Source organism: Pseudorca crassidens, chromosome 17 (genome assembly GCF_039906515.1).
Source record: "Pseudorca crassidens isolate mPseCra1 chromosome 17, mPseCra1.hap1, whole genome shotgun sequence".
Lineage (NCBI taxonomy): Eukaryota > Metazoa > Chordata > Mammalia > Artiodactyla > Delphinidae > Pseudorca > Pseudorca crassidens.
In genome coordinates this window covers 12,694,137-12,702,367 of record NC_090312.1, presented here as the reverse complement: position 1 = coordinate 12,702,367, position 8,231 = coordinate 12,694,137, and the positions used below count along the sequence as shown (strand labels likewise).

Sequence of the window (8,231 nt, the reverse complement as noted above, 5' to 3'; positions counted from 1 at the left end):
ATGATCAGAAGCACAGACCTTCTCTGAGTTCTTGGATAGATCTGAATCCGGTATCCAGGATTGGTTGGCACCAGAGCCAGATGTCTCATTGCCTTAGTAATGTGGTCATACGTATGACATCCATCGACATCTTGGGTGGGCAGGTGGCCTATACGACTTTTCTCTAGCTTCTTTCTGCCTCTGAGTGAGTTTTACTGTAGAGGAATCTCTTGTAGGAGGGGAAGAGAAACACCTGTTTTCTCTGCGAGACTAGGAAGAGACTTAATGCTCTCTGTCCTTTTCTACCTTACCCTTAGGCTTATTTCTGCTTTTTGAGTCTTGATACACAAAGGATGTGGGAGATCCTGTGAGAAGGAGTCCTTTGCAATGAAGAGTGAATCAAGCCTGTCTGCTCATTTGGAAGATAATTAACCAAGAGGTAAGATATCCTGGCTTCTATTATTAGAATCGGCAATCTGGCTTATAAAAAACCTTACTATAAGATAATGTATATGTGTGTGAGTGTCTGTGAATACGGTTGTGGTTGAGGTGCTGGTCTGTATGTGATTGTATGCATTTTGGTGGTCATAGTTATTTTCTTCTAAAACCGAGAGAAAAGGGAGCTATATAAAATGGTAAACCTCTAATAAGTTAGAGTGATTTACCCAATTTTTAAAAATTCTGCTAATAAGATATATATTTTTAAATTGTGGCAAAAGATACATAACATATAACTTATCATTTTAATAATTTTTAAGTGTACAGTTCAATGGCATTAAATATATTTACACGGTTGTACAACCATCTCCAGAACTTTTTTTCATCTTCCTAAACTGAAACTCTGTACCACTGAACAACAACTCCCTATTCCTCTCTACCCCCAGCCCCGATGATGATTCTGCTTTCTGTCTCTATGAATTTGAATACTTCAGGTACCCCAGATAAATGGATTCATATAGTATCTGTCGTTTAGTGACTGACTTGTTTCATTTAGCATAATGTTCATAGTGTTCATCCCTGTTGTAGCATGCGTTAGAATTTCCTTCCTTTTTAAGGCTGAATAATACGCCATGGTATGTGTATGCCACGTTTTGTTTATCCATTTATCTGTTGAAGGACACTTGGCTTGCTTCCACCTTTTGGTTATCATAAATAATGCTGTTGAACGTGGATGCACAAATATCTGTTCAAGTCCTTGTTTTTACTTCTTTTGGGTGTATACCCAGGATGGAATTGCTGGATTCTATGGTAATTTTATTTTTAATTTTTTGAGGAATCACCATACCATTTTCCACAGCAGCTGCACCATTTTAAATTTCTATCAGCAATGCACAACATTCTAAGTTCTTTACATCCTCTCCAATATTTATTATTTTCTGGGCTTTTTTGCCCTCGTTTTTGTTTTTTATAATATCCATGCTAGTGGATGTGAAGTGATATCTCATTGTGGTTTTGATTTCTATTTCTCTAATGACTAGTGATGTTAAAATCATTTTATGTGCTTATTCTGTTTTTTTCCTGTTTCTATTTTTACCCTTGATCTAAAATAAACTCTTCTTTTGAACCACTAAACTAATTTGTCCTGAAAAGCAATTCATTTAAATTCATGATTGTTCAGTGAAACTCCACAGACTTTTATAGAACACTTACTCTGTGCAAGGTTTGGCATTCTTTCTACTAAGACTCCTGGCTGCTTTTTTGGGATGGTCATCTAATTGGGGGAGACCCACAGATACATAAAAGCAAGGCATGAGAACGGCTATTAGGAAGATGGTCAAATTATTGTATAAGTGAGGCAGAGATTATTGTTGGAATATGTAGGTCAACCCTTAGAAGACTCTTTGAATGATTGATTGATCCATTTATTCAGTAAACACTTATCAAATATGTGATTTGTTCCAGGGAGTGTGCCAGATACAGGAGATGCAGAAAGGAACAATTTCTAGTCTAACCCTTCTCCTTTACATTGGCCAACTTTCTCCTTTATCTCTAAGCCATTACCAGAGAGCTGAAGATCCCTGGAAATGACCCCCTCCCATTCTGATTCTCCACTTTCCCTCTGTCCTAAACCTTTTTACCACATTCCACATCATACTTCACTTTCTTGCCAGTTCTTCATCACCCCGGTCAAGGACATCTATCCTCATCTTTTGCTTCTGGATTTATACTCTTTCTTTGGAACTAACACTGATCGTGCCCCTCTTGCCTTGGTCTTGCTGTGGTGACCCTCCTTGGTTCTGATTTGCATTTACCCGCTTAGCTTATGTATAGAGTCTGCTGTGGGTAACCACCTGGTCTACTCCAGCATCCAAGGAGTGGGAACTTCCCCAAAGCTGGATGCCTCTCATCCTCCAGAAAACATAATTTGACAATTCCTGCCTCTAAGGGGACCACAGCTTGTTGTGAAAGTGATATGGTAACATATCAATACACACTGCATTATGAAAAATAATGGAATAAGAAGGGCATTTGCAGAGCAATTTGAGAACGTAGAGGCCAGTTTTGGAAGCTCTTACCAAGAGGATTTTAAGCTGAGTTTTGCGGTACAGGATACATTTTGAGCTAGCTGTAGTACCTAGTGCTAAGGACAGGAGCATTCATAAAATGGCATAATAATTCCTAAATTTTATGGGAAGTTTCAAAGTCATACCTTCTGACCAGACATACCTTCTGACCCCAAACCAAGACCAACTCATTGAGGGTTATTTTTGGTTGGTGCTTGATGACTTCTGCTAATACGGATTAAGAGGTATGAGCCTGTGATCTATATTTAGGCATGTGCCCTGCAACATGGAGCTGTCCTGTAAAGGCAGAGCCTTGTGTATCAGCCGGGGGAGTACCAAGGTCAGGAGGAGACTCTCTGATGATGTGGTAGACAGCTTGGAAATTTCTGATACCAAAATATAAAAGTTTTCTATACTCTTTCCACATTGATTCTGGTTGGTTGATTAGAAAGTGCAGGGAAAATGTTGTGAGGTAAAAACACCACTTCAAATATTTGCATGTGGGTTGCTGTATAAGATTTCCTATATTTAATGCAAAAATTGAATGAAGCCATTAGAATGTGTATCTGACTCATTTGGAAAGTGACTGCTATAGATTTGTCACATGCCAGTAAACATCTTTGCATCCTGTATCTCTTCAAGTGGATGCTTCAGTACTTGCTCTTACCTTAGTATCACTGCTTAGTTGGCACACTTTAGTGGGGATGGAAAAAGCCATTTCATGGGTGTGAGTGGACCATCCTGAAAATAAGACAAACCTGCATTCCAGGTTCCTGCTCCCTCGTTGGCTGGTGGCTGTGTGACCTTAGACAACCCCTACAGGTGGACATGGAGAATGAGTTGACATTGTTGTTTTCTAACTTTGTCACCAGAAAATGGAAATGGAGTTAGGATAGCAAGAAGCAGCCTGGCCACAAACAGGCCTGTGATGTCACAAAAAATTACATCACTGTACTACACAATAATGGGTACTCAAATGTGACAAAAATATTAATGATAGGAACAAAAATATTAACCGATTTACAGCAGCCCCTCAAAACGTGTTCCAAAAATCTCACAAGAAGACTGAAGAACATCTGTAAAGCTTGCTCATTGGTTTATGATGTTCTTAGCAAGGACCTGTTGAGGGGATGAAATGTTAATTGCAATCTCAAGTCTAATGTTAATGGATACTACGTTTTGACCATCTACTTAGGTCAGGTACTTTGTAAACAGTTGACGTTCATCATCTAATTCAATCCTTACCATCAATCTTATGAAGTCAATACTATTCTTATCCCTGTTTTGCAATGGAGGAAATTGAGGTTTGGCAAGGTTAAGTAACTTGCCCTGAATCTCATGGCTGTCCAGCAGCGGACACTTGCTCTGTCTGATGTCATAGTTGGGGCTCTCTGGCGTTATCTCCTCAATTCCTTGCATGAAGGGAATGCTGAAGCAGTGGTTTGTACCTCTGTTCCCTAGGACTTCTGATTTGAAAAGGGTCTTTTCATTCAATACCTAACCAATGAATGTTTCCCCCTTTGTGATTCATGATGAGACATCTTCCTTCCTAAAAATAGCCTTTATCTATATCACTCTTCAGGTCAAATCTTCTCTCTGTGGTTTCCTTTCACCTTTAGGATAAAATTCTAGATCCATAATGTGGTGTTTAGAGTCTTTCCAGTGTGAGTGCTGTGCCCCAACCCAAACGCCCCATTCAGGTCAAACAGATCTAGTCATTGCCCTTTGAACACCCCTTTTCTCCTGCTACCCTACTTACTTAGGAACATTCCCACCCATCTTCCCCATACATCTAGAATATGTCCATTTGAGGGCGCTCATTTGCAAGGTCCCTCTCAAATCCCAGGCCTTGTGTAGGCCGATCTTGATGTGTCAAGACATTTGTTCCAATGCTGTCTATATATTCATTCATTTATGTACTTATTTCCTCAATATGTATTGGGCATCTACCATGTGCTTTTATGCTAAGAGTGTCCTGGTAAACCAGATAACATTCCTGTCATAGCTATTTTTTGAAAATTATGATTAATCTTTGTAAAGGTACAGCAACCTTCTTGATAGTAGATCATATTTTCTCATCTCCTAGAACTGGACATTTGTACCTTCAGCACTCATAGAGTCATTGGTCAGTAAATGGCTTTTGAATGGATTTTGGAATCATATTGCCTTTCTACCTTATTCATGTATAAAATACCTGGGGGATTCAAAACATGCATAAATAATTGGCAAGAAGTTTATGCCCACAAAAATATCATTTGTGGGGAAATTAGCAGGGCTTCAAAAGGTGGTTTTTGGTTTCTTATTTTCACCACACTGCATATAGAGACCCCAGAAATATATTATGTTAATGTAACGGTGAGAAGTTATTTCTGGTGCCCTTTTCTTACCTAAAGATGAGAAGAGAAGAAGCTAGGAAACTTTGTACAGCTATTTCTTTTGTTTTTCCATGGAAAATGTGCAAGGTGTTGCTGGGTCAAAAGTCCAGGTGGATTTTTCAGAACTTCAGAGGAAAAACTTCTTTGTGAGAGTTTCAGCCTCAAAGTTGACTTGAAGTACTCTTGAGTTTAACTCAACTCAACTGGCTATAGTGGTTATAGCCTTGCACATGGGATTTATAAGAAAGACACTGATAGACAACACACTTTCTGATAATGGTTTCACCCTTAAGGAAATGGTCCAGTTGGGGATGCCCTAAAGATTTGACTTCTGGGCATCATTTCTGGGAGATGTTAACAGAAGCACTACACACACACACACGCACACACACACACACCTTGTTCCATGGACGAGTATGTTGGGAAGTACATTTTTACTAAGTACTTAGGAAATATCACACCGTTGGATATTTACTAAGCATATATGCATATGAAAGTCTCTGATTATACAGCAGAAACTAACACAACATTGTAAAGCAATTATGCTCCAATAAAGATGTTAAAAACCAAAGCTTTGTGAAGTCCATTTATAACGAAGGCTAGCTGACTGTGTTCTCAAAAATTATTGGGCAAACTTTGCAATATCATCTCCCACTCCTAACCTGTTTGAATGTGGTTTCTCCCCAAAGCTTTACTTCTTCATCCATTCAATGGGCAAATTTGTGTTCCCTGACACTGTGCTAGATACCGAGGTGGAGGTCGCAGCCTGTCTTCAGTAGCTTCTGGTCTACTGGGGGGATAGATGAGTAATGGTGGATACACAGGACAGGTGTGAGACCTCTAAGATAGGCACACTCTGGGGGCTGTAGAGCAGCAACTGTTTGCAGGAACGTGTGGGAGAAGTGACTCTGAACCGAGTTCTTCAGAACTGTGACTAGACCAGACCAATGGTCGAGTAAAGGAGATCCAGTCAACGTGAAACATGTGAGGGCCATCAAATCAGATTAAAGGAGACATTTGGTTTCATTAGGATACAGGGTTTGCACAGGGCACTAGAGGGAGATGGCATGAAAGAAGCAAGATAAGACCAGACAACGAAGAACCTTATTTCTAATCAGGTTTTGCCTCTTGTTTTCCAGAGCGGATTCTAAGACTGGGTCTGGCAGTCCTCATCTGGCTTTTCATTTCTTCTTCCCAGCAGCGGTGAGTGACTCAGAATATGGGAAACCAGTTTCCAGAGTTGTAGGAGTTGGTCAGAACAGGAGGCAACTCTAGATGCCTCTGGAAAGTCCCCTAAGAGTGATGAATACTCTTGATAACACATTTTTCCCCCTCTGCCAATTATCTGTGATATAACAAAGCAACTTATTATTTTATTCCTACAACACCGTGTTCTCCTTCAAATGTGGGCATTGTGCTATCATGACTCTGATAGACATTTCTGTGTAAAATGATTTCCATATCATGAACTGTCATTACTGACAAATGGTGAAATTTTATCCCAGGTTCTTTTTTTCTTAGAAGTAAAATAAAATATTTGTAAATAGTTTCATGTCTTATCAAGTCTGGGGGGCGGTAGGAAACACCATAGCAAAATGATGTGGAAAAAAGAAAACTTTACAAGTTATTTTTTCCCATATCTGTAAAATGATGGGGCTGGACTAGTTGTTCTCTGAGGCCCCTTCCAGCATTCATGTAAAGTTCTTGGATGCTACAGGAGTTGTAGACAATTGCGGATGGCAGATGTGGAGTATAATTGCCTCAATTTGGTATTTCTCTCTCCCTGGGAAATTGTGGGCATGTATTTTATTTGTTGTTATGACTGGAAAATGTGAGCAATAATTATGGAAACATCCAGAGAATTATAACTTTTATAATATTATCCCTTGATAACTGAAATGTGTGACGGCTGAAATTCTCCATGGGGCTCAGTGAGATTGAGACCCTGCTTCTCGTCATCTGGGCTCTACTTGCCTGTGGGATGCCCAGGCCTTGGGGCTGGCTCCAACAACCAATTTATTCATCCATCTGATCAGTATTTATTGAACACGAGTCATGTGCCAGACATTGTGCTAGGGGCTGGGGACTGAAGGGTACATAAGTGCTCACAGTTGCAGGGGAACACGGGTATGCAGTCCATCCAGCAGACATGTATTGGCTCTTGACAAACAGAGACAAATAAGAATGAGAAAAATGATAACTGATGCATACGTTCAAGTTCTGAGGTTACTAATCCCTGGTACCTAAGACTCAGAAGCTTCACAGAGGAGATGGCATTTAAACAGGATTTGAAGAGCACAATAAGGGATTACCAAGTAACTAAGAGGAAGGCTATTCCAGGCAGATAGAACAGCATTGCCCAAAGTTCAGGGGCATAAGAACATGGTGTGGAAATAAGACTTGGAGGCCTGAGAAAGCCTCATATATTAGTTTAAAAAATCTGAAGAGAGTTTGGGGGTCACTGAAAGATTGTGGCAAGAGGAGGGCTGCTTTGGTCGCTCATCTGTAACCCAGGGCTAACAAGGCCAGCATTTATACGATTTCTGAGAACATCAGTAATAAGAATAATAACAAATATTGATTAAACGCTGTCTATAAACCACGTACTGCTTTAAACATTGTACATGTTTTATCTCATTTCGATGTCCCAATAATTCTATGAAGTGAGTGGTTTTATTGTCCCCAGGTTATAGATGCAGAAACGGAGGCACAGAGAGGTCAAGCAGTCCAACGTCACACAGCAATTGAGTAGCAGCATCAGGAATCGAATCCAGGTAATCTGAATCCAGAATCCTGCCCTCTTTATAGTTTGATTATTAGATTTTAAACTTAAAAAATATTGAACAGTGAAATACATGCGAAAAGTGCACAAATCTTAAACATACAACTCAATACATTATCGCAGGGGTTGGCAAACTATGGCCCGTGGGCCCGTTCCAGACTGCCACGTGTTTAGGTGAACAAAGTTTTGTTGGAATGCAGCAATACCCATCATTTATGAACTGTTGATGGCTGCTTTTGTGTTGCAATGGCAGAGTTGAGTAGTTGAGACAGAGATGTATGGTCCACAAAGCCTGAAATATTTCCTATCTGGCCCTTTACAAAAGATGTGATAAAACATTTTGGAAAAGAATATGAAAAGGAATGCATGTATATGTATAGCTGAATCACTTTGCAGCACAGAAGAAATTAACACAACCTTGTAAATCAACTATACTTGGATAAAAAAAAAAATGTTTGTTAATCCCTGTGTGATCACATTATGAGTAGAGCTACAACCCAGGTCAAAAACAGAACATAACCAGCGCCCAACAGTCCTCCACGTGCTCACTCCCAAACACTATTCCTCCACCCCAATTATAACCCTCCACTC

The 8,231-nt window shown here is 39.8% G+C and overlaps 1 long non-coding RNA gene across 1 annotated transcript; it reads left to right on the top strand.

Annotated features, from left to right (window-relative positions):
* Nucleotides 1-294: 294 nt before the first annotated feature.
* On the top strand, nucleotides 295-7,580 carry LOC137210486 (uncharacterized). The gene is made up of 3 exons (XR_010936573.1): nucleotides 295-418; nucleotides 5,998-6,061; nucleotides 7,545-7,580. It is a non-coding gene; the product is annotated as an uncharacterized lncRNA (long non-coding RNA).
* Nucleotides 7,581-8,231: the final 651 nt, after the last annotated feature.